The sequence below is a fragment of the Canis lupus genome, chromosome 16 (assembly GCF_048164855.1).
Source record: "Canis lupus baileyi chromosome 16, mCanLup2.hap1, whole genome shotgun sequence".
NCBI classification, from domain to species: domain Eukaryota; kingdom Metazoa; phylum Chordata; class Mammalia; order Carnivora; family Canidae; genus Canis; species Canis lupus.
In genome coordinates, this window is record NC_132853.1 from 2,159,158 (window position 1) to 2,186,859 (window position 27,702).

Consider the following 27,702-nt stretch of genomic DNA (forward strand, 5'->3'; position numbering starts at 1 on the left):
CTCGGCGCTGCTCGGCGCGGCCCCGGAGGCCCCCGCGCTGCGCTCCCGTAACCCGAGCCTCAACCTACGGCCCCCTGAACCCTCGAGCCCACCCGAAGAAACCTGCACCCCCTCCTCCATCAGGGGTCCTCCCGCCCAGCAGCTTTGGCGTTGGCACGAGGTCTTCGCTCGGATCTCCGGGAAGGCACTAGTTTCCCCTTTTTTAAATGCCACACATTCTTTTTTTTTTTTTTTTTTTTTTTTAATGCCACACTTTCCAGTAAGTACCTTAAGGGAGCCACAGACCCCCTGCTACGCTGCCCGCGTGCCCAACTTGGTCCCCGGGGGAAGCCCCTTCCTCTTCCCTTGGTTGCCAAGGCGACCCCTGGGACTCGCAGGGCCGCCCTGGGGGCTTCTCAGCTGCAGGTCTGCGGCCCTGCCTGGCCCGACCCCCGAGGACTCTGCCTCCCTCTTGGCCACTCTGGGGGCTTCGATCCAGGATGACCACGTCGCCCTAACGGTCCCCGACAGACAAGAGGAACTCAGTGCAGTGAGCGCCCTTGAGTCAGGCGCCGAGCTGCTACCTGCGTCCGCCCTGCCCCGGGGCTCCCCTTCCCCAGCGTCCCGGGACCACCGCCTGGAAGCTCTAAGCCCGGGGGAAGGGCCGGCTGCGTTAGGGCCGCTCACTGGGCGAGGGGCTGGTTCCCCTAAATAGTCAGCTCCAGTCTTCACAACAGCCTTGTGGGTTTTCCAGCCCACCCCTCCTCTCACAAAGAGGAAAGGGTACAGAGCTTGCAACTGGTGGAGCGAAGGTTCGCATCCAGGCTGAATAACTCCAGACGCATGGGGCATGGTCCCGCTCTAGGATGGCGCCTTCAGACATAAGGCAGCAGATCGTGAGTTCCTGGTTCACTTCTGAAATTAGTCGTTTATTCCCCTCCCTCCCTCTTTTCCTTTTACAGTTTTCTATTCTCAAATGCCATCCGTTCCTTCCTCCACTTTAGCTCTTAAAGATTCCTGAGATGTCTCCCCACCCTTTAATCGCTCCAGTAACTGGCCCCAGGTCCCAGCCGAGCAGGGAGCAAAGAGACCAAGAACTGCTTCTTTCAGAGTTATGTTATGCATAAAGGCAATTTCTCTCTTTTGCCTCATGCCCTGAGATTGTTGAAAACAAAGAACACACACACACACACACACACACACACACACACACACACACAAATGAAAATCCAAACCACCATTATGAATTCAAAGTCTTTTGCACCCAGACACCAACACTGATTTAGAAACATCCCCAGGAGCAAAGCTCTGCTAGACAGGCCGGGCCTCTGTGGTGTTTATGCACCTTGTTTCCTATGAACCCTCTCCAAAGAACAGTTGTTATCAAGATCTTCCTTGGAATGAGCAGCCAGTTCAAAAGCTCTGAGCAGAAGACTATAAATAAAACAAAGTTATTTGGTGGAGGGCAAAGCTGGCTGCTTTTCAAAGGAGGTTGTAGCCACCCTGGCCACAAAAATGTCTGGGTGCCTGCTGGGTGGTGTGTGTATGTGTGTGTGTTGGAGGGGGAGACTGGAAGTGGGCTCAGGGGTTATGTATCTGTCCAGGTGGCCTCTAAGACTGCAGGGTGGTCTGGAGAGAGCATTGAACTAGGATTTAGGAGTCTGGCTTCTAATGCTAGCTGCACCACCACTGTCTAGCAGAGCAATTTAAAGCAATGATTCGAAAATTGCCTGCTTCATTTTCCTCCTCAATAAAATTGCTATAGAGGTTGAGGAGGAGCTCACATCATAAGAGAGAGTATGATGTGGGAGCTAAGACCCCTGGATCTGGAGCCATACTGCCTGGGTTTGAATCTCAGCTCTACCTCTTACTAAATGTATGCCCTTGGGTAAGTTAGTCACTCTCTCTGTGCTTCAGTTTCTCTGTCTGTAAAACAGAAATCATGGTCATAGAACTTACCAAGTTGGGGGATCCCTGGGTGGCTCAGCAGTTTAGCACCTGCCTTTGGCCCAGGGCGCGATCCTGGAGGAGGGTCCCTCCTCCTGTGTCTCTGCCTCTCTCTCTCTCTATATATATATATGTGTGTGTGTGTGTGTGTGTGTGTCTATCATGAATAAATAAATAAATAAATCTTAAAAAAAAAAAGAACTTACCAAGTTGACCTGAGAATCCAATGAGTACATGACACTTATAAGGTATAAACAGCTCATAGAAGGCACGTAAAAAATTACCAGCAACGATTATATGCACAACTCAACACAGTGTTGCTTTTATTATTAATAATAATAATCTTCATAATAAATAGTCCTTCCTTGGATTCAGGAGAACTGAGCTTCCAACCCAGAATGTAATTGTTTATGTTCTGAGTCAGAGTTTAGTTCAGATAGGGACGCCTCGGTGGCTCAGTGGTTGGATGCCTGCTTTCCGCCCAGGGTGTGATCCTGGAGTCCCGGGATCAAGTCCCACATTGGGCTCCCTGCATGGAGCCTGTTTCTCCCTCTGCCTGTGTCTCTGTCTCTGTGTGTGTGTGTCTCTCATGAATAAATAAAAATAAAATCTTAAAAAAAAAAAGTTTAGTTCAGTTGTAAATGATAGGAGACTGAAATAACAGTGACTGAAGAAAGAGTTTCTCTTTCACATGAGGCCTGGAGATGAACATTCCAGAGCTGGTATGGCAGTTCTGTAAAGCATACCCTAAGATTTGAAGGCATAGAAACAGGACAGGGCGGTTGATTTGGCTTTGTGGTAGTGTTTATTCTGCATTAGCTTGTATACCTGTCTTCTGTTTCTGATTGACTTTTTGAGGTTGGTGGCCCAGAATTCTATCTTATTGTGCCAATAAGCTTCTATTCTCCCAATGAGCTTCTACCTCGTGGTCTAGAAGAGCTGCTTAAACTCTAGCCATCTAACCTGCAACCCAGCCAGCAGGAAGAAAAAAGGTCATGCCCCATCCCAACCCCTAATCTTTAAGTACACTGCCCTGGAGTTCCTCACACCACTTCCATTGACATTTATATAGAATGTAACTTAGTATAACCTAGTTATACAACCACATTTCATTAGGAAATACAGCCCCTTTTTTTCAGACAATCATGTGCACAGCTGAAGAAAGGGAGAAAAGATATTCCAAGACAACCGGCAATCTCAGCCAAGCCATGCTTGGCTATATGACCTTGGGCAAGTCACACTATATTTCTCTGGGCCTTAGCCTCTCTATATTCCAAAGAATCAGGCTAGATGAGCTCTCTTCAAATCCCTTTTCAGGGGCACCTGGGTGGCTCGGTAGGTTAAGCATCTGACTGGCTGGGGTCATGATCTTAGGGTCCTGGGATAGAGCCCCCATCAGGCTCCCAGCTCAGTGGGGAGCCTGCTTCTCCCTCTCCCTTTGCCCCTCCTCTGTGCTCTCTCTCTCTTTCAAAAAAATAAATAAAATCTTTTTAAGCCATTTTGAGTTCTAAAATTCTATAATTCAGTTTTATAAACCTAACTGAATCTGATGTTACTCAAATAAAAGGAGGCCTCTCCACCAAGTACATGGCATAATTGATTGTTGGAATTGAAACCTTCCAGTGATGAGGAGGGGTTTAGGAACTTTGTCTTCCGGACTGTTGTCAAAACAGGCTAAGCATACCTAGCAGATAAATAGTCCAACAGTGTGTGATACCACCCGTGTAGACACTTTGATGCTCCTGTTTCCAAGCTTGCCCTCAGTCTCTGTACCTGTTTGGGTTTTTCTGCTTAGGATTCTGAAAGCTGTGAGCAAAGGATAACAACCCCAAAGATTTCTAATACTTCATTAACAATACAGTATGAAACAGCTGGACCATCGGGCCAGTGGTATGTTATTCCTGGTACACTTAGTCGTGATTATATATTTTTTAAAAAACTGAAATGGGACACCTGGGTGGCTCAGTGGTTGAGCATCTGTCTTTGGCTCAGGTAATGATCCCAGGGTCCTAGGGTCAAGTCCCACATCGGGTTCCCTATGGAAAGCCTGCTTCTCCCTCTGCCTATGTCTCTGCCACTCTTTCTGTGTCTCTCGCGAATAAAGAAATAAAACTATAAATAAATAAATAACATAAAATTCACATGACATAACATTTATCATTTTAACATGTACAAATCAATTATTGTTAATATAGTTACAAAGTTGGATGACTCTTACCACTACCTAACTTTGTAATGCTTCATCATCCCAAAAGGAAACTCTGCACCCATTAGCATTCACTCACCTTCCCTGCCCTTATCTCAGCTCCTAGCAACCATGATCTTTCTGTCTCTATGCATTGACCTATTCTGGATATTTCGTATAAGAGGAATAAGTTTATCTGTGCCATACCACCTCATCAGTGCATCATTCTTTTTGATTGCCATATAACATTCCATTGTGTGGATAAACCACATTTTGTTGTTGATGGACATTTGGGTTGTTTCCACTTTTTGCCTATTATAAATAATGCTGCTATGAACATTCGTATACAAGTTTTTGTGCGGACATATGTTTATAATTCTCTCTGGCGTTGTAGCTATATTTTTCAGAAAGAATCCACAGCTCATGGGGAATCCCGGGGTGGCTCAGCGGTTTACCTCCTTCCTTCGGCTCAGGGCATGATGCTGGAGTCCCAGGATCAAGTCCGGCATCAGGCTCCCTGAATGGAGCCTGCTTCTCCCTCTGCCTGTTTGTGTCTCTGTGTCTCTGTCTCTCTGTCTCTCTCTCTCTCTCTGTCTCTCATGAATAAATAAATAAAATCTTAAAAAAAAAAAAGAATTCACAGCTCATTAATAGGGGCACTGCCCCTCTCACCCAAAAAAAGGAGGAGTTATGTAATGAAATAATTTTGAGATATGCAGAATCATACCAAGTTAGACAGGCTTTGTTTTGCTTTGTTTTTTTTCCTGAACATCTCATGGACATTCATGTAGCAAAGTGCATTGTGGATCTCCTTGGAGGAGAATGCAGCCCTTCCCGTTAGTTAAGAAAACAGACACTGGAATCAAGCAGATCCCAAGTACTGGTTGAGTAACTTAGAGAAAGTTACTTAAACTCTCTGAGCCTTAGTTTTCTCGTTTTTATTAAGGGGATGATAATACCCACCTCATGAAGATGAAGGGAAATAAAGAATATAGATTCCTGCTATATACATTTGGTATTCAATAAATGAAAATATTACTGTGCTAAATTATCAGATTGATAAAGATAGAAACCACATCAGGCTTGTCCATACCTAGACTTCAACATTTAGTACAGAGCCTGGTATGCATGCAGTGACCAATAAATAACCTCAAAACCCTCATTTTGAGGCTCATTTCCTAGAAATAATAAGCGGCAAAACATGGCTGGCTCAGTTGATGGAGCATGTGGCTCTTGAACTTGAGTTGTGAGTTTGAGCCACACGTTTGGTATAGAGATTACTTAAAAATAAAAATCTTAAAAAAAAATCTTTAAAAATAAATAAATAAAATCTTAAAAAATATAAGCCACAGAACGAGATTTGGGAAATGCTTTCTTCCTTAAATTTGAACTTAGTGTATTAAATGAATACATTTCTTTACCTTCCATTTTTTATATTTTTAAAAATTGTGATAAAATACACATAACATAAAATTTACCACTTTTGCCATGCTTAGGTATACATTCAGTGGCATTAAATAAATTCAGAATGTTTTTCTACCATCACCACCATACAACCCCAGAACTGTGTTCAAAATCTTTCCAAACTAAAACTCTGTATCCATTAAGCAATAACTCCCCATTTTTCCCTACTCCAGCCCCTGGCAACCACCATTCTACTTGCTGTCTTTATGAATTTGAATTTGACAACTCTGGGAACCTCATATATGTGGAATCATAAAGTATCCTTTTAGGACTGGGCTTACTTCATTTATCATAATGTCCTCAAGGTTCATCCATATTTTGTTTTTCTTTTTTTTTTTAAAGATTTTATTTATTTATGCATGAGAGACACAGAGAGAGGCAGAGACACAGGCAGAGGGAGAAGCAAGCTCCATGCAGGGAGCCCAACGTGGGACTCGATCCGGAGACTCCAGGATCATGCTCTGGGCTGAAGGCGGCGCTAAATCGCTGAGCCATGGGGGCTGCCCTGTTTTGTTTTTCTCAAGTATTTCATGCCTAACGTGAGGTTGGAACTCAAAACCATAAGATCAAGAGTCCCATGCTCTACTGACTGAGCCAGCCAGGTGCCCCAAGGTTCATCCTTGTTGAAGTATGTGTCAAAACCTCCTTCCCTTCCACTGTATGTATACACATTTTATTTATCTGTTCATCTGTCCACAGACATTTGGGCTGCTTCCACCTTTTTGGTTACTGTGAATAATACTGCTATGAACGTGGGTATATAAATATCTCTTGAGTCCCTGCTTTCAGTTCTTTGGGGTATGTACCCAGAAATAGAATTGCCAGATCATAGGGTAGTTTTATTTTTAATTTTTTAAGGAACCTCTATACTGTTTGCCACAGTGGCTGTGCTCTTTTCCCTTCCCACCAGCAGAAAAGGAGAGTTCTAATTTCTCCACATCCTCACCAATGCTTGCTGTTTCTTTTTTTTTTATATTTTATTTATTTATGCATAAGAGATACAGAGAGAGAGGCCGAGACACAAGCAGGCTCCATGCAGGAAACCCGACGTGGGACTCGATCCCAGGACTCCAGGATCATGCCCTGGACCGAAGGTGGCACCAAACCGCTGAGCCACCTGGGCTGCCCGCATAAAAATTTTAAATTTTGATGTAATCCAATTTATCTATTTTTCCTTTGGTTGCATGTATTTTTGGTGTCATATCCAAGAAATTATTTGCCAAAGTCAATGTCACAAAATTTTCTCCCATACTTTTTTCTGTGTTTTATAGTTTCAGTTCTTATACCTAGCTAGGTCTTTGATCCATTCTGAGTTAATTTTTTTGTATCATGTAAGGTAAAGGTCTTTACCTTTTTTTTTTTTTTTTAGAAAATTTGTTTTTTGAGAGAGAGAGCAAGCATAAATGTGAGTGGAGTGGGGAGAGGGGACAGAGGAAGAGGGAGAAAATCTTAAGCAGGCTCCATGCCCAGTGTGGAGCCTGATGAGGGATTCGATCTCATGATCCTGAGATCATGACCTGAGCTGAAATCAAGAGTCGGACACTTAACCCATTGAGCCACCCAGGTGTCCCAAGGTGTTTATCTTCTGAGGGCTAAAAGTGCTTGAGACCTTCCTGTCATGTGATTAGGAACCCCAGCCAGGATGCTCACCTGCTCTCTGATTGTATGGTACATTATTTTATTATTATTTAATAATACTACATTATAAATACTTAATGGTTTATATTTTTCCAACTGCTCAGTAATCAGGGAAAACCAATGTCCTTGCTTGCTGATACACGGCTAGCCTAAGTGACTTCCCCGAGATCAAACAGCTAGAAGGTGGAGGACTCCGCTCAGTTGCCCTAGCTCCCACTTGTGGGTTTCTTAGTTCTCTGATATCTTGCTATGGTTTTCCTTCATTGATTTATTCATAAAATCATCAAATATTATTTATATTAGTGATATTAATAACTTTATATTGTTAAAAATTTTAAGGAATAAATAGCACACATAATCTCTTGGTAGTCCTTTCCTAGCTCTACATGGATTTGAAATGATGTACTTCAGTCTTTTTTTGTCAAAGCTAAGAGCATAGGCTCTAGAGCCAGAATGCTTGGCTGTGTGTGTGAACTTGGGTGAATTATTAACTTTTCTCAGACTGAATTTCCTCATCTGTAAAATGGGTACCTTCTTTATAGGGTCATTGTGAGAACTGAATGTGTTAATACATGTGAAGTACATAGAATAGCCTTGAATTTAGTAATGGCTCAATGTGTGCTGTTATATAGCTGTCTTCTTTAAAAAAAATATTTTATTTATTCATTTGAGACAGATACAGAGAAAGAGAGCGAGAGAGAGCATGATGAGCAGGGGGAGAGGCAGTGGGAGAGGAAGAAGCAGATTCCTGCTGAGCCAAGAGCCCTATGTGGGGCTCAATCCCAGAACTCAGAGATCATGACCTGAGCTGAAGGCAGATGCTTAACCATCTGAGCCACCCAGGTGCCCCTATAGTTGTCTTCTTAACAACAAACAACCAATACAAGACAAATTCTAAGAAAAGCCAAAGAGAATTGATGATTTAAGGCTTTGGTTCCTATAATTAGCTTTGTGCATCAGCACCACCTGTGATGCTTGTTTATAATATGGACTCCAGAGTTCTGGTCCAAGAAATTCTCATTCAAAAGCAAGATCAGAGGCTCTGTGTTTTAACAAGTTCCACAAGTGATGCAGATCCACAACCAGGTAGGGAACTACTGATTTAAGCCTTACCCAGATACCAATAAGAATTGAATTCCCATTAGTACCTACAGAGCCTCAGCAGGCCACCTACTCTTCTCCCAAGACTCACCAGCCTCCAGCGCTGAATCCTGCATTCCACCTGCTGGCTTCCTAAGACAGACAGTTCACTTGGCTGAGCCTTGTTAGTACTTGGAGACCCAAGGGAGGTGTCATCAACAAACCATTCACTCACGTACCAAATTCCTCCTATATACCAGATCCTGTACTGAGGACTGTTTCTTGCTTCCAGCTAAGACCCATCCCTCTCCCCACCCCTGCAGGGTACATTCAGCAAACATTCCTAGTGAGCTTACCGTGTGCTTGGTCCCCATGCCTGTGCTAAGGATATGACTATAAATGAGACAGTCAGTAGATCAGACACAGTACAGAGTCCGGCCTGGTGTGATCCCCTCAGCCACATTGCTGACTCCTGATATCTCATGCTGGACACCTGCAGAAGGACCCCTAAGTTCTTGAACTTGCCTCTGAGACCCTTGCCTGGCCTAACATTCTTCCTCTCTGCAACTCAAGGATTTGATACATGCATTGTCTTTCCAGCCCTGACCTTGGTGCTTCTCAAGCCAGGTTGGGTTTTAATTCTACTTGTCAGGACTTCTGGGACCCCTTGTCCTAGGGCTGCTCCCATTTCTACCTGATTGACCCAGTCCTCTAGGCAAGACTCAGGCCTAAATTCCAGAGGTGCAGCCATGTTCCTCTCTTCCATGTTGAAGATGGTGACCATGTACTTCCACCCTGCTGGAAGTGAGCTAGAGAGTTTGTAGAACTCTGCCCCACTGTACTCTTGGACTCTCTTGCCAGTTTTCCTTTATTTTACACTCCCCCCCCCATTCATTTATATATATATATAAATGAATATATAAAATATTCATTTTATATATATATTACTATATATATTACATATTATTTTTCCCTATTTATTTCAACTATCCTTTCTCCTAAAATAATGCCTCACCTAATCATTTTAGTGTTTTGGTTGTGAGCAGAAAATCAGTTGAATTCTCAAGTTTCAGTGCCAGCATACCTCCCATTTCACAAATCAGGGCACACAATATGAGTGACAGTGATGACCTGCCTGGCATCTGAATGGAGCTTAGGACCCCAGTTCTCTAACCTCTCAGCCCGAGGAGAGTTTTTGCTGATCAGAGCAGCCATGACATTGAAGAGGAGATCCCCTGACCCAGTTCAATGGTGGTGGTGGTGTTAATTGTAGGTAGCTTTCTGAGGATCTCAAAGGAGATTCTACCTCCTAAAAACAATGACTCTCCTATGAGCTCTGCTTCCAGAAGTGAAAGTCCAATCTCTTTAGGAACGATAGAGGCAAAAAAAAAGAAAGAAAAAAAAAAGAAAGAAAAGAAATGATACAGGCAGTATCATACAGTGGTTAGGGCACATGTTGCCCAGGGTTGTATCTGGGCCCTACTAGAGCAAATTACTTAACTTTAACTTAGTTTCCTTATCCGGAGAATGAAAACACTGTACATACTTTCTCCATGGTGTGGTGATGAGGATAAAATTATTATATCCAAAAAAAAAAAAAAATTATTATATCCATAAACAGTGAGGACCCAATGACAATAAATGTTTGATAAATGAATAATTATCATAGGGACAGGGGATCCCTGGGTGGCTCAGCAGTTTGGTGCCTGCCTTTGGCCCAGGGCACGATCCTGGAGTCCCGGGATCGAGCCCCATGTCAGGCTCCCTGCATGGAGCCAGCTTCTCCCTCTGCCTGTGTCTCTGCCTCTCTCTCTCTCTCTCTCTCTCTCTCTCTCTCTCTGTCTATCATGAATAAATAAATAAAATCTTTAAAAAATTATCATAGGGACAGTTGGTGACCACTGACTACATTATCCCCAATCTTTACAACACCCCAGAAAGGCAGGTACTATGAATACACATTTTCCAAGAGGAAGGTAATTTGCCCACAGTCACCAAGCCAAAAGCAATGAAAGCTGATAGTAGAGATAAAGGGTTGTCTGATTCTCAAGCTGCCTCTTCTTCCAAGACACCCCATTCTCTCATCTTCTCTCTCTCTCTCTCTCAGCTCAGCTAAAAATATCCAGAACAGCATCTTCATCAGCTAATATGCATACATTATTTTTTTGCCTTTTGAACATAATTAGTTCATTCAAAGAAAAGGCTCCCACCTCCATGAAGGAAAGTAGCTGAACCTTTCTTCAGTGAAAACTCTTTAGAATTCAGAAAAGGGAGCTGCCTGTTGAAACCCCTCCACTTCCAGGCTTATGTCCTTAGCTGGATGGCAGCATAGCAGAGCAGAAAACAAACTCCTTTCATCCACATGCTCTCACCACATTTGAACTAGGTGACTTCGGGCAAGTCCCTTCTCATTTCCCAAGAGCCAGTCTCCTGGGCTATTAGAGCTCCTAGAAATGCTTGCCTTACAGAGTTCTGGTAAAGATTAAATGAGATAAGCCACGGAGCCTGACAGGTAACATGTGGCCCCTCAAAAGTTGGGAGCTTCCATGCCATTGGCTGTATATACGGGGTAAATCACTGACATTTGCAGGAGGGGTAGGATAGCCTAGTGATTAAGTGAACAGGTTTTGCAGCCAGGCAGGTGATGGATCAGACCCCAGCATGTACCATGCTCTGATTCTCTAACAGTTTCTTTCTCTCCCCAAGCCTCGGTTTTCCTGGAGTAAAAAAGATATAATACATATAAAGAGCTCAATAATGAACGGTGGCTGCATTCACAGCAAGCCTCCCCAACTAGATCATCTCTCTAATAGCAGTGGGAGTAATTGATTTCTGCCTCTAAGGCAACGCACACACGGACACCACAGAGTGTTCATCCTGGGGCGGAGCACGTGTGCTCCGGGCAGCTAAAGCCAAACTGTCTGCCCCGACTTCTCCTGCTGGTAATGTGGCTGATGACAGCTTAATGGACTCTTTATCCTTGAATGCTAAGGAGAAAATAACTCATGGCATTATAACATATGAATGTAATATGGAGGGGTTTTTTTTCTTGAGCAATGTAGAGAGAAATTCAGAAACATATGTGGACTTGAGTCTGCATGAACCTCCCTCTTCCTGGCCCTATCTGTACGGGGGAAAGATTTAGCCATTGCAATCACCCAAATCATTCATGTTTGTAAAATATAGCCAAATCCATATGTGTGTGTGTGTGTGTGTGTGTGTTTTCCTGAATGATCTGAGGCTAACAGAACAGAATATAGAGTCAGTTTATAAAGACAGGACTGTGAAAGCCCCTAAGTTATTGATTTTCCAGGGGCAAGCCAGTTCCTCTTGGAATAGATGGGTAAAGGTACACATTCATGCATGCACACACACACACACACGCACACACACACACACACTCTTTGTTGTCATGGGGAAGCTGGTCCAAGATCCACCTGCACAAATTTCAGAAAGCCATGCCGTCCTGACTAGACAGATGGGGGGGCCCCCACTGTGGGAAGTTAAAACTTTCTTTAGCCTCAGTCCGAGGGAGGAGGTAGTTGGTGGCAGCCACAGACACCTCCATTAGACTGAGGGATGGGCAGGCAGGGATGAGGCAAAGAGAATTATGTGAGAGAGCGGGGAGATCAGAGACCCGAAGAGTCAGGGTGACCTGGGGTCAAATCCACCACCCTGACTTTGGGCAAGTCTCTTCCTCATGTTGGAGCCTCAGTTTCCTAGCTGTGAAATGGGTTTCATAGCAGCCACCCTATGCAGTGCTTGAGAACAAATAATAAGACCGATAAAGACCTGGCATGAGGCACAGCGCCGGGCTCAGAGTAGTGCTGGGTACAAGGTGGCTCTTCTCCCTCAGAAGGAAATCCAGGCAAGGCAGGAGGTGTACAGAGTCCCAGCTACTATGCAGCACAGGCAACGTCCTTTCCAGCCACCCAAAGCTTTGCCGAAAAGGAAGTGTGTGGAAGCACGGCTCTCCATCTGGCTAATGTTCACTTGTGTTTCCTACTGGAGAGCATCGCTTTTTTCACCTCACCTGGTTTGTTTACCCAAACAAGCTGCTCATTAACAACACGAATTGCATTTTTTGCAATTCTGTTGACAGCACAAATGTCTGCAGTCAGCTTGGGAGTTTGGTGGGAACTGTCGCCGGATCCCACCCAGCACAGCTTCTGAGGAAAGAAATCAAGGCCACGCTGGGGTCTGGAGTGGGGGGCGAGGGAGCCTCGCTGGGGCCCAGTGTCAAGTCCAGCCCAAATTCTCCAGCCCCTGAGTGGAGGCGGCCCTGAGCCTCCTGGGAGAAATGAGGCACTTTCCAGAAAATGAGAGGACAGAGTTTTCAAGTAAGGGGGGAGGAGCCAGACATGAAAGAGTGGATGCAACCCCAGGCAGAGGTACAGATCTGGCAGCGGGGAGGCCGGGCCTCCAGCAGAGAGACCCTCAGGGCCTTCCCTTGTGGACTCAGCAAAGCCCACAGCTCAGCTGCCTTCGGCACCTCTGGCATCAAGAAGCGGATGAGAAAAATAAAAAATAATTATCTCTCTTTTTGGTTTGGCCGGAAAAGGGCTGAGTTCAACCTGGTTTGCCAAAGCACTACTTTCTCATCTCTGCTGCTCAAGCAGGAAGAAAGACAAGGTTTATAATGTGTGCGTTCATTTATTTCAAATTATTGCCTTCAGAATCCTTTCTTTTCTGTTCATTTCTTCATTCAATAAGGTTCTGTTGAGGCTTCGCTGATTGCTATGCAATTGCCAAGGGATGTGGAGGTAAGAAAACACACAGCTCCTGCCCTCTTGGACTTGCAGACTAGTGGAGGGTGATATTGAATTACATGACAAATAATGGCAAATCATGACAAGTTGGAAGAGGGAAAAGTCCAGGATATTAAGGAAACAGGGGACCTGACCTTCTGCAGGAGCCATCAGTGGCATCTTCCTGAAAAGGTGAGCTGACGCTCCAGTTAATAGAAGTTATCCAGCCAAAGAGTGGCAAGGGGCAATGGACCTATGTGTTTGGTTTCAGATTTCACCAAGACCCCAAAGAAAATTTTGAATTCCTCTTCTGTCTAAGGGAAAGCTTGTACAGAACCTGGGGAGTAGATGGTTCCTGCCTTACTCTTTGAGGCAAACTCTAGAAAGCAAGGACCCAGTCAACCCCATGGTATCTGTCCTATAGTCCACATACATACATATTTGTTCATTGAAAAAGAAACTAGCAGGGCCTGGGGTATGGATTGGTGATTCCTTGCAGGGAACAGCATGTGCAAAGGCTCAGTATGTGCCCCTCACCCTGCTTCTCCTCTCTTGTGAATGTTAATGATAAATCAATAAATAATACTATTTAACATGTATCTGGTGTGTGTGTGTGTATGTGTGTGTGTATGTATATATGTATAAAATCAGAATTCAAACTCTCAACATCTCAATAAGATTAGGGCACCATCTTCACAGCTAGGGAAATCCCAAATTCAGGGTTCTTCCATTATTCCATGATGATAAGTCACAATTCAGTCAGCCCCACTCCCCACCTTGCAAACCAGGTTCTTAAAACAGTTCTTTTTTTTTTTTTTAAAGATTTATTTATTTATTTATTCAGAGAGAGCGAAAGAGAGGCAGAGACACAGACAGAGAGAGAAGCAGGCTCCATGCAGGGAGCCCAACGTGGGACTCGATCCGGGTCTCCAGGATCACACCCTGGGCTGCAGGCAGAGGTAAACCGCTGCGCCACCAGGGCTGCCCTTAAAACAGTTCTTAATTCAAGAATGGATGAGGCCAGTCATCAGACCAGACCCCTGTGCCCAGACGTAGAATAGAAAATACTGGGTCTTTTCCCTCTTTGCTAGGGGATCAAGCATTCCTCACTGTGACCTCTACTTTCCCTACCCCCTAACAAACGATGGATTCATTTTGTGTGGCCTCCTGATCCAAACTAAAGTCAAGAGGGATAAGATAATAACAGCGGAGATATATTGAGAGCTTACCCTGTAACAGGCACTGTTCTGTGTTAACTTGTATTAACTCTTTTAATCCTCCTAGTGGATGACAGCACCCATCATACCTCCCCCAGCCCACATTACTGCTCAACTCTTTCTGGTGGTGGGTCAACAATTATCAACACCTGTGCACCAGCTGATGCATGTACCTTGTTTCCTTTAATCCCCACATGAATCACTAGGTGGGTAGTGGTTCGTCTCTCCCTGTAGAGAGGAGAAAAGGGAGGCTCAGAAAGAGAAACGACCTGGGGCACCTATGTGGCTCAGTGGTTGAGCATCTGCCTTCGGCTCAGGTCATGATCCCGGGGTTCTGGGATCGAGTCCCCCATAACTCGATGCTTCTCCCTCTGCCTATGTTTCTGCCTCTCTGTGTCTCCATGAATAAATAAATAAAATCTTTTTGAAAGAGAAATGACTCATCCGAGGATCCCAGGCTAAAGATCTTGAACCCTGGGCTGCTGGATTCCAACAGGAGCTCACCCCATCTCCCAAGTCAGGCAGCATTCTAGTGCAGAGAGCACAGAATCTATAAAAAAAAAAAAAAAAAAAAAAAAACTCAGTCCCTTCTTTCTAGACCCCCTTTTGCCATTCTACTGTCTCCTGCAATTCTCACCCAGGTGATATATCCACCGTGGTATTATTGCCCTTCACACAGTTGGGAAATGCTAAGAAAATGTGGGAGAAAGCATCCAGCCTAAACTTCAATCTCCTCACTTGAAAATGGAAATAAAAATCTGTAAATCCTTGGATTATTTAGCAGATTAAACAAGATCATGTCTTAAATACTGATCACACAGAGGCATTTGAGAAATCCTTTGCTCCTTCTCCCAGCTTGTTCTTCCCTGTCATTTAGACAGTCCTGGTTGGTGCCAGTCCATCCAGCTCCTCTGGGCACCCATTCTCACCATCAGCCAAGGCAGGACATCCCTTGAGGGCAGAAACATTGCCCTCTGTTCCAGTTTCCTCTGGGCATTGTAAGGTGTTATGTACACCTACGGCCCCATACAAATAATCACTAATAGTGGTTATAAACCACTAAGCTTTCATTTGCCGCCAAGCACAACGCATTCTGACATGTCTCCCTAGAAAGGCAAGCCCGTGGCTGCACAGACGTGGGAAGTCATTTTCCAAATGGGCATTTTCTTTGGAAGAACCAATTTAGCCTCATTTCCATCAGGCTGCATTCCTGAGGTCTCTAAGTACAGAAATTCCAACTGGCTGGGTGTATTCTGGGCTCAAGTGAGGCTGGTGTTTAAGAGAAAGAAAATCATCAACTCCAAGAGGCACACATTGGCTTCAGTGCACCATACAGGTGGGGAAACTGTATGAAAGAGCAAAGCAGGGGATCCCTGGGTGGCTCAGTGGTTTAGCGCCTGCCTTCGGCCCAGGGCGCGATCCTGGAGTCCCAGGATCGAGTCCTGCGTCGGGCTCCCTGCATGGAGCCTGCTTCTCCCTCCTCCTGTGTCCCTGCCCCCCCCCTATGTCTATCATAAATAATAAATAAAATTTTTTTTAAAAAAAAGAGCAAAGCAACAATAACAATCAGCCTAGCTCCTGTTTACTGGAAAGGATGGTAGAGACAGTTCCAGAAAAGTTTCCTCCAACGGGAGGCAACCAATCACCAGGTAAAGCAACATAAATGATTCTAAACATTCTTAAGACTGGTAGTGAAAATTTTTCAGCCTTTTCGGAAAGTAGTTTGATGTATGTCAAAAGATTTTTAAAAGTTAATGTTCTTTGATATAATGTTTTCTCCTCTCAGAATCTGACATTAACACTCAATGCTATAGACAAAATAAATGCACAAAAGTGGTCACTGAAGCAGTTCTTTATTTTATGTCTTAAATTTTTTATTGAACGCCTACTATATGCCAGTCAGTGCATGACATTGTCCTAAGGTCATTAGGACATTGTCCTAATTGTCCTAAGGTCAATTAGACCTCGGGATGCCCAGGGTCATCCTGTCCTCTTCCTTCCTCACAAAGTTTATGTGGCAGACTAGAGGGAGTCTGGGAATTGAAAAAACCTGGATTTTTTATTCATTTTTTCATTCATGCATTCATTCACTTGTTTGCTTATTCATTCCACAAATATTTATGAAAAGTCCTTCTATGTAGACATAGAATTACCATTCGACCTAGCAATTCTACTCCTAGGTATGTAACCAAACTAATTGAAAACAGGTATTTAGGCAAATACTTGGGTGTGGTCTTACAGCATTATTCATAATAGCCAAAATGTGGGAAGCAATGAAAATATCCATCATCTGGCAAATGTATAAATATTTTATGTATCCATACAATGGAATATTACTCAGCCATAAAAAGGAATGGAGTACTAACATGCGCTGCAACATGAGGACCTTGAAAACATTGTACTAAGTTAAAGAAGCCAGTCACAAAAGGCCACATCTTTTATGAAATGCCCGGAAGAGGCAAAGTCCATAGAGACAGAAAGTAGATTGGCGTTTACCAAGGGCTGAAAGGAGGAGGGAATGGGGACCAACTATTTAGTGGGTATGGGGTACCCTTTTGGGGTGATAAAAATGTCTTGGAACTAGATAAAGGTGAAGGTCACATAATATTATAAATGTACTAAATGCCACCAGATGGTACATCTTAAACTGATTGATTTTATGTTATGTGAATTTCACCTCAAAAAAATAAAAACCCTGGGGTGCCTGGGTGGCTCAATCCATTAGGCGACTGCCTTTGGCTCAGGTCATGAACCTGGGGTCCTGGGACCAAGCTCTGCATCAGGCTTCCTGCTCAGTGAGGAGTCTCCTTCTCCCTCTCTGTCTGCCTGTCATTCTACCTACTTGTTCTCTCTCTCTCTCTCTGTCAAATAAATAAGATATTTTTTAAAATCCTTATGTGATTTTCAGGGGCTTAGGCATTTAGGCACTTGTTCTAAGAGTAAGACAAATCTCAGCCTCCATGGAGCCTGGGGCAGGCTGTCAACAAGCAAGTAACCAAAACAAAACAAAAATGAGATGATTGCAATTTAGATATAGCTAAAAGCAGGATAAGGAGATAGGAAAAACTGGATGAGAAGGGGTGTACTTTAGGTCACATGCTCAGGCTTTCTGAAGAGGTGACATTTAACAGAGATTTAAATAACTTGACGGAGTAGAGGATGTGGATATCTGGAGGGGAAGAAGTTTCCAGGCAGGGGGAAGAGCAGGCACAGATGTGCTAGAACAAGGATGAGCTTGGCAAGTTCTAGTCGAGCAAGAAGGCTGGGGGTGGTGGAAGCAGAGGGAACAAGGAGAGCCTAGAAGGGGGAGTCTATGACTTGCCTGATCTGTCTTCTATGAACCAAATCCTCATTTCTTTCTGTTTGTTTGTTATTAAAGATTTTATTTATTTACTTATTTGAGAAAGACAGAGAGAGATTGAGCACATGTTCATGCATGCACATGATGGGGGGCGGAGGGGCAGAAGGAGAGGGAGAGCGAGAATCTCCAGCAGACTCCCCACTGATCACAGAGCCAGACACCACTCGATCCCACGATCTTGAGATCATGACCTGAGCTAAAATCAAGAGTCAGACACTTAGGGGCACCTGGGTGACTCGGTGGTTGAGCATCTGTCTGCCTTTGGCTCGGGACGTGATCCCGGGGCAAGCCCTGCATCGGGCTCCTCACAGGGAGCCTGCTTCTCCTTCTGCCTATGTCTCTGCCGCACCTCACCCCCGGTATGTCTCTCATGAATAAATAAATAAAAATCTTTAAAAAAAAAAAAAAAAGAGTTGGACGCTTAACCAGCTGATACCCAGGTGCCCTGAATCCTCCTCATTTCTTAAAAATGGGGCCAGAATTCTTACCTTGAAGATCAGCCACAAAGGATGAGAAGAGGTCCTAAGCTTCGCTGGCCTTGAGGACAGTGCATCAGTGCACCAAAGGTTTCTCTTTCTTGTCAGGAAGTCAGTCTTTCACTGTTGTAAAGCAGTTCTTGGATTCCCGGCATGGCTGCATGTGTCCACATCACAGACCTGGACGTTGCTCACTATATCACGTAAACAGATGAGGACCCAGAAGGGACCCACACCTGCACAGTGGGGGACTCAGGTGCCTCTGGGCCTACGCTTGAGCTACCATCTCAGCGGAAAGCCAGAAGCCCACCTTGTCACCCTTGCAAGGTGAGGAGAGCATTCCCTCTGTGTGCTCAGTCAGTGAAAGTGGGTCCCCAGAGCAAGGCTGTTTGAGCCCTGAGTGTCACAGAAGTCAGTGGGGTATTTAGGTTCTTTCAATTCAAGAACAAAGCCCTTTACTCCCTGGGGCACACAAAGGGATGAGTTTCATTAGTGCCTGTGTTCACCTTCCTTGTAAAGTCTCACTCATTATGCCCAACAACTTGATGTTAGATTCTCTCAGGCTCTCATCCTTACCTTGCAGTGTGGCTTTTGCAGGGTCTCCAGCACCCAACTCTATTTTGTCTGGGTATGTCCAAACCTCTGTGGCTTGGTGGGGTTCAATGCGTGCTGGGTATTTTCCAACTACTCCCCAGATCTACTTCCCACTCCGCCACTCTACTCTATGCCCAGGAAGCTGAGCATACAGACCATGTCCACCAGGCTCTCTAACCCTCTGGCTTCTGGTCAGGTCCAGCCAGTGGAGAACACCAGCAGAACACTGGAGGGCAGGAGGGGAGAGGGATGGGCATGACTCTGCTGCACTGTGGTTTGGTGGAGGCTGCCTCTTGTCTCCAGGGCCATAGGTCCTAATGGTGACATTTGTCTTCAGGTATGACTCTCATCAAATTCAAGTAACTTCTTCTCCTTAGCTCTTCAACACAGAGGATAGTAGTGGCTCCCTGGTGTGGCTAATCCAGAGGATCTTCACTACCCCTTAATCCTGCCCACTGTTGGAAATAGTCCCTTCACACTGAACTCTTTTTTTTTTTTTTAAAGATTTTATTTATTTTTTTTAAATTTTTTTAATTTTATTTTACTTATTAATGATAGGCACACAGTGAGAGAGAGAGAGAGGCAGAGACACAGGCAGAGGGAGAAGCAGGCTCCATGCACCGGGAGCCCGATGTGGGATTCGATCCCGGGTCTCCAGGATCGCGCCCTGGGCCAAAGGCAGGCGCTAAACTGCTGTGCCACCCAGGGATCCCAGATTTTATTTATTTATTTGAGAAAGAGAGAAAGAGAGAGAGCACAAGCAAGGGGAGTGGCAGAGGGAGAGGAAGAAGCAGCCTCTCTGCCAAGCAGAAGCCCCATGCAGGACTCAATCCCAGGACATTAAGATCATGACCTGAGCTGAAAGCAGACACTTGATCAACTGAGCCATCCAGGTGCCCTCACACTGAACTTTTGTTAAGGATTCCCTTTTGAACGTGTCCCCTCTCTTCATCCTGGCCCCTGAGTGATACAAAGTCTTTCCCCGGAGCCCCTCAGCTCCCGACCAATCAGGGGATATAAGTAAACATCAACAATTCAGGGCCTGTTCTTGGTCCAGACAAGTGCCCGTGTTACCTCTAGAATTGAAGGGTGAGCCCTTTCAGATCCAAGCTGAAGATGAAGAAAGGCTAAGATGAGGCACTTGGAAAGACATCTAAGGATGAGCTCCTTTCAAGGCAAGCAGGGCTTTGGAACAGTGGTCGGTTTGGTTATGACTGGTAGGGCTGGACTACAACAGACACTTCTGTGGGCTTCTCAGGGCCGTCACTCTGACACACAGACATCAGGCAGGGAGCATGGAAGCCCCAGATCCGGTTGCTGGAATAGATGGCAGGATGCAACCATGTTGGAAAGGCCCAAGTTAATAGTTTGATGGCTCTCAGCTTCTCTCAGGGTAAAAGAAGCAAAGGTGAGATGTTTATTTTCAAAGCAGGCAACATATTTCTTATGTTCTTACATTTCTTATGACAGTATCTCCACTTAATGGCCCCATCATGTCTAATAATGTAGGAGATAAAACGCATTTCTTTGATCTGAGCTAGCTCCAGAAGAGTGACAGCTGGCATTCTGTACAAAAATTTAGTGCCTTGTCTAATAGTGTTGACTTCTCATTATTGGAAAGTCTCACAACCAGTAGAGGATTTTTTTTTTAACTTTATCAAACTGTTAACCATTTTTTGGCTCCCACTCCCCCTCTCCACACACACACACACACACACACACACACACACACACACACTTCCACTTAGAACTGACTGCCTTACAAGAGTGGTGTTGAAGTTGAGCATGACTTGGCTCTGGGCCTTGACTTGCATGAGTGGCTATAGGGAACTTTACTAACCAAGAACTCCTCACCCCATATGTATCTACTCTTCCAATCTAGGGTACTTATGTCCATTTGAGTATGATGAGAATATTCAACTGGGCAGACTTTTAAAGGATGTGTGTGATTTTTTTCACCCAACCATCAGAGGTCACAGAGCACTTGTATATCAAGCTCACTCATATATAAAGCCTGGAAAATAGAAACACATCAACATTGGTCTCTGCTGGAAAGGACTCACTATCCAGTGGAGGGATGGACAATTAAGCAATTGCACTACTGTGTGGTAACAGCATTAGAATCCTGGTTCCGTTGCTTCCTCCCTAAGAGGTCTTAGAGATGTCATCTCCTCTTTCTCGGCCTCAGTTTCCCCAAAGGAAAACTGTTTCCTCAAAGGCAGTGGCTTGCCAGCCTTAGATTACATTGGAATCACTTGGAGGTAAAGCACAGGTTGTGAGCCCCAGGAGTTTCTGATTCAGTACGTCTGGGATGAAGCTTGAATTTCCGTTTCTCTTTTTTTTTTTTTTTTCTTTTAAGATTTATTTATCTGAGAGAGAGCAAGAGTGTGAGCATGGGGAGAAGCAGAGGGAGAGGGTGGGAATCCCAAGCAGACACCATACTGAGCACAGAGGTCAACACAGGGCTCTATCCGAGGACCCTGAGATCATGACCTGAGCTGAAACTAAGAATCCAACACTCAACCGACTGAGCCACCCAGGTGCCCCAAATTTGCTTTTCTAGCAAGCTCACAGGGAGTTCTGATGCGGTTAGGAGACCACATTTTGAGAGCTATTCTCATGCCCTGATGGGGCCAATTCTGTGAGCTCAGGCATATGAAAAGCCCCGTGCAGTGCTCAGTAAATTCTCTGTAGAAACTAGAGAGTTGGGGATCCCTGGATGGCTCAGTGGTTTGGTGCCTGCCTTCAGCCCGGGACATGATCCTGGAGTCCCAGGATCAAGTCCCACATCGGACTCCCTGCATGGAGCCTGCTTCTCTCTCTGCCTCTCTGTGTGTCTCATGAATAAATACATAAATAAAAATATTAAAAAAAAGAAACCAGAGAGCTACATAGGCCTGTGTGAGCACAGGTGGGGTGTCTTTCCAGAGGTCATCTGGCAACTGAGACCAGAAGGAAGAAGTAAACAGCAGAGCTCATCTGGGGATTAGGCAGACCTCTCCTCTGCTGAGGAAAGCCATTCAGCATTTCCCACTGGCTTTTTACTGTGACCCGCTGGAAGACATTTCTTTAACGCTGCAACCCTGAGCACACACATGTGTATGTCTTATAGCAGAAACATTGAATGAGGCTTTCCCTCTTCTATGTGATACACTCTAACTTCTGTTTTATTTGACATTAAAAACACTGATTGTACAATATTAGATAGCTTAAATAGATTTTGTAATAGATTACAGGTAAATCAGATTTAGAGAGGTGTTTACATCAGAATTGGGGCTGCAGGAGAAAGGAGGCTGGGAAGTTCCCTTATAATAACTAACCTGGGAGGTGCTTATTATGGGTCAGGTTCTAAAATTGAGCTAAATTGTTCATGAATAGATTAAAACACACTCATACGTATATTCGTGTTTGTGAATCTATGTGCATTTTGACCCAATCCTCACATCAGCTCTCTGAAGTAGATAATATCACCGCCATCTTCATCCCCCATTCTACAGATAAGGTTAAGTGACCTGTCCAGAGTCAGACAATCAGTAGGTAGCAGACCTCAGATTCAAACCTAAGAAGCCAGCCCCAGGTTTATAGCCACTATGGCTAATGGATAACAATTCACAGACTAGAAATATCTCGCCCTGGGCCCCTAGCCATGCCCCACCAACTGGGTCAACAAACATTTAAAGACTTCCTAAGTGCCAACCAGAGTCCTACAAGTTGGCACAGAGAGTTTGATTAACTTATTTCATCTTTCTTGAGTTTCTAGTAGGTGCCATACTTTGTGCCAGGTACTGGAATACATGCAAATTAACTGATCCACTTGCTCATACACTCCAAAGGGAATCACTGTTATCTGCTCTTCGCCCAGTTCTATGCTACAGCAGCCACACCTAGGCTCAACATCAGAGCGTAGGGGTCCAGGGAGGATTGGGGACCCTCCCTTGGTTTTCCACGCACTGAATGGCTGATCCATCAGATTCCTTCTCTTTCCTTGAAGAAACAGAATGCCAGGACCCTCTTCTTGTTTCTTCCTCCCCGGGAGTTTAGACACATAAAATGCCAGGCAAGCAGAGATGATTTACAGTAGGTATTAATCAGGCTAAATTTGCAGTAGGTGGTTTGATTACAGTCACTCCATTGTGTGCTCTGGGCAGCAGGAGCCACTAAGCAACACCTGTTAAATGAATTCTGTGGTCCTGTCTTTGGCCCTCATCCTGCTGAGGTCCTGCGTCTAACCAGGGTGCTCTGCAACAGGCTTTGCTGACAGGGAGTGAGCAGTCTGGCCCTTTGGGGATCCCCTCTGCTAGTGGCTAAGCCAGAGCTTACCTCTACGCCTTTACATGACTCCCAAGGTACTCTGTCTCTCCAGCCTGAGTCTCTTCCTCACTGCACAGATTACCTGGACTTTGGCTGTGTTCCGAATAGATCATGCTGAGTTAGTATTCTAAAGCTGTAAAGCTGGTTCTCTATGCTTTAGTCTTTTTTCTCCCTCCGAGCTTCTTATTCTCTGTGTGCTGATCTGATTCGAAACATGGGATTCCTTTCCGATAATTTCTTTATAAATGGTAAAGACTTGGGCTTTGAGTGAGAAGGACCTGGGGTGGAATTCTAACTCCACCCCCTACTGGTTCTGTGACCTTAGCCAGTGACCTAATTACCTGACCCTCTGTTTCCTCAACAGAAAATGAGAATAAAAGAACACATGTAAGGATTCACAGAGATTAAGGGGACATGGCTAAATGCAATGTCATGTCCTGGACCAAACTGTGGGACAGCAAAAGGACATTAGGAGGAAAACTGATGAAATCTAAATAAAGAAAAAAAAAAAAAAGAAATCTGAATAAAGCCTGTAAGTTACTTACCAGCGTCATACTAATATTAACTTATTTTGACAAATGTACTATGGTTATGGAAGGCGTTAACATTAGGGGAAAGCCCTGTGAAGGCGATACAGAAGCACTTGGTACTATCCTTGCAATTTTTCTGTAAATCTAAAATTGTTTAAAGGCAGGTAAAAAGTTAAAAGGCGGGATCCCTGGGTGGCGCAGTGGTTTGGCACCTGCCTTTGGCCCAGGGCACGATCCTGGAGACCCGGGATCGAATCCCACGTCAGGCTCCCGGTGCATGGAGCCTGCTTCTCCCTCTGCCTGTGTCTCTGCCTCTCTCTCTCTCTCTCTCTGTGACTATCATAAATAAATAAAAACTTAAAAAAAAAAAGTTAAAAGGCAAGACAGATAAAGCCCTGAGGACAGTACCTGGACTCAGTAAGTTCATGAAAAATATTAGTTGTTATCCCCACGATAACTATCTCATTTATTCCTCACGGCAACTCTATGAGGTAGGTACAATTATCAGCCCCCATTGTGGTATTTGGAAACCCAGAGAAGGGAAATCCTTACCCAAGGTCACACAGCAAGGAAATGGCAGAGTCCAAATTCAAGTGCAGCCAGAGTGTAGCCCTAACATCTGTGCTCTTACCCTCTCTGCCTCCTACTCCACAGTGCTATCATCACGATAGTAAATGATGATAAATAATAATGAGTGGGGAAGAGTAGGTGTAAAACAAGCACAGGTTTTACACCCAAGAAGACTTAAGTTCAAGAGCCACCTCTCCTAGACAAGTCGTTTAATTTCTCTGAGCCTCAGATCCTTCATCATTAACATGGAAGTGAACTTTCAGGTATAACTGAGAGGGTAGTACAAGGATTAAGACATAGGAGGAGCTCTGTTCACATCAGCTCTTGGAACAAGAAAATACTTGACCACCTGGTTTGGACAACTGCCTCACTATAGGAGCACATCAGGGGAAGGAGCAGGGGCTCTTACCTGGCTGTCAACTCTGACTCCGCTATTTACCCATTGTGCAGCCTGGAGCAAGCTGCTTTCACATCTCTGAGTGTCAGCTTGCTCAAGTATTAACTGAAGATAACAATCCCTGCTTCAGAGGATCATTGAGGGCATTAAGGAATACATCCAAAACCCCAAGGATGCCTGGGGGGCTCAGTGGCTGGGCGTCTCCCTTTGGCTCAGGGTATGATCCCAGGGTCCTGGGATCAAGTCCTGCATCAGGCTCCCTGCAAGAAGCCTGCTTCTCCCTCTGTCCCTGCCTCTGTGTGTCTCTCATGAATAAATAATCTTAAAAACAATATATCAAAAACCCTGGGCACAATGCCTGGCACATGATAAGTGCTCAATGAATAGTAGATACCATTTGACAAATATTTCTCATTCTCTCCCCTTCCAGGCACAATAGGCTCACCTTGGCCCCCTGGTGATGAGGTGGGCCATGTGACATGTTCTGGCCGATAAACTGTGGACAAAAAGTGACACATGTCACTTCCAGGCCGGAACAGTTAATTAACTGCAGGAGACCCTCCAAATCCTTTTTTCCCTTTGGACACAATAGTCATAAACAAGATGGTGGCTACCACCTTATACTGAGTTTCTTTGTGGCCACAATGAACAGCATCCCCATATTGACCCACAATGAACATGGAGCATGAGTGAGAAATAAACATTTGTTGTGTTAAGCCACTGAGTTTTAGAGTTGTTTATTGTTGTAGCAAAACTTAGCTTATTCTGACCTGTATAGTTGCTATATTAAATTACTATTATAATTTTTACTTCCTACAATTTTTAAAAGGAAGTAAAAAAAAAAGCATTTGTAGTAATTTACAAAACATGTCATTATCCCAACAAGCTGTGATTTACCTCCATTTTACATACTCAGATGTGGAAGTCAAGGACACTTGTCCGAGGTCACACAGCTGGAAAGTAACTGAGTCTGGACTTGAACCTGGCTTCAAATCTTCAAATCTGTCTCTTTATAGCCTTGTTTCCACCCACAAACTATGCCATTCAAGGTGAATTTGGGTCCAGAAACTTGGATCCTTGAGAAGTTTCTGGAAGATGATGACAAGGCTGAATTTTACTTTGTTCTCTTTCCATCTCGGCCTTTCACATCTTGCTTTGCTATTTCATAATTTTAATATCTGAAACCTCACACCAACCATGTAAGTGATGTGAATATTTTCAGAAAACATGTGCTGGGCATATGATTCTGGCTGAAGCTCTAGTGCTTTGTAACATCCCTATTTTTCAACCAGACAGTTACTTCTCTGCTCTGCAACTCCATTGGATGCTGTGTCTTCAGTGTGAGTTTATTCTAGAGTTTCATCCAAGCTCCAGCCTCTAATTCTTTCCATGGTTCCAATTAAGTTATTTACCTCCTGAACTTCATCTGTGGAGTGGGATCATGAAACCTACCTCCCCTCCCTAATGCGAAAGACAGGCACCTGTGAAAAGCATTCTTCAAACTCTGTAGAGCACTGTACACATGTTCGTGATTACCAGCACTTTGCTATTTACTCAACAGCAAACATTTATTGAGCACCTACTCTATATGGTGCTGGGGGCTGGAGAGAAAAAAAATGAATGAGATGCCATGCATGCTCTCAGGGAGGAAGTATGTTGTCATGGTTAAGAGCACAGATGATGGAGTTAGAAAAACCTGGGTTCCGTCCCTGATTCTGGCACTCATTTGTGCCATGGGTCTTTTTTCTTCCACTGCAAAATTATGATGGTATTAAAGTTTACCTCAAACCGCTTTTGTACGGTTTACATGAGATGATACCTAGAAGTGCAGTGCCTGACAGACGGGAAACATCAAACAGGACTGTGGTGATGAAGCAGTGTTCAGAAACAGTAGAAGATCTATCTATTAGTGTCTGTTGAGAAAAAGAATGAAGAGCATTGCGTGTACACGAATGAATGTGAGCAAAGGTCCTGGCTTCCATGAGGGATTTGGCCAAGCTGATTTCCACATGAGTTAGGAGGACGCCCATGGGCCTAGACCCAGGAAAAGGCTAGCAGTCTCTAGATTCTTGACTGCAGAAGTGCCCCTCAGGGGTCAGAAGCCGCCCAAACCACCAGGACATTCTGGGTCCCACCAGAAAACATGCTTCTAGCGAGTCTTCCCTCTTGAGTAAGCAAGGGTTAACATGAAAAATGAGAAATGAGAAGTGAACATATGGAATGCCAATGTAATACAGAAACGTGGGATTAAACAACTCAGTGGCACGGGAACAGCCACCCTCCAGGCTCCAACACTCTGTTGGGCTCCCTCTTTCTCTCTCTGCTTGCATTGACGGTTACTGCAGGTTCCAGCTCTAGAAAACAAGCTTCCATGCAGAGCAGAGGTCACGTGTGGGTACCGCAGAGCTCTGGAGGTAGGAAGATCAAGGTTTGAATCCTGGCACCCCACTTTCCCTCTGCAAGATGACGGCAAGACACATCACCCTTCTGAGCTCAGGTTTCTTATTTGTGAAGTGGAATGGTATCACCTTTCCCACCAGGTTTGGTCTTGTTGTTACGAATGGCTAAACTCCGTTGAGTGCCTTTTATGTACATTTCCTGCATCCACTCAATTAACACTGACAATAGCTCTAATACGGGTTATTATCATCCCCATTTGACACATTAGGAAACCGAAGTTCCAAGAGGTTACATCACTCACTCATAGCAGGTGAGGAACTAAGCTGGGATCTGAACTCAGGTCTATCAGACGCTGACACATGTGCTTTCTCCACTTGGTCACTGGATGATATTTGGCTCACATTTCCTCCACTTCTAATACCTCTAAATCTGGGAAGACATGGGTGGTGGGGGTGGGTGTTGCGGGAGGAAGAAACCCATTTTTTCTTATTACCAATGTGAGTTATTAAATTTGGCAGCAGTAAGCTCAGTATCGGAAATACATTTCACCACCCCATTGCTGAATCTGTTTAATGTATTTTGAACCGGCTTAGCTCGGCTAGTTAGGAAATGGAGCAGAGGTTTAAATTCGAAAGTAACAGTGAGGGGCCACATCTATATGTTGTTCAGGGAAGTCTGCACTCAACCCTGGCTTCCCACAGGAGTCGTGAGGAGGTCACCCTCACCTCTGAACTCATTCGGGGCTCTTTAAGGCAAGAACAGCCAAGAGAGAAGAGCACGGCACGAAGGAAGACTTGAAGAAAGC

At 44.6% G+C, this 27,702-nt stretch overlaps 1 long non-coding RNA gene across 1 annotated transcript; it reads left to right on the plus strand.

Moving 5' to 3' along the window:
• Positions 1–269: 269 nt before the first annotated feature.
• Positions 270–25,185, plus strand: LOC140605694 (uncharacterized). Its single transcript, XR_012008266.1, has 3 exons — positions 270–875; positions 23,365–23,532; positions 24,928–25,185. It is a non-coding gene; the product is annotated as an uncharacterized lncRNA (long non-coding RNA).
• Positions 25,186–27,702: the final 2,517 nt, after the last annotated feature.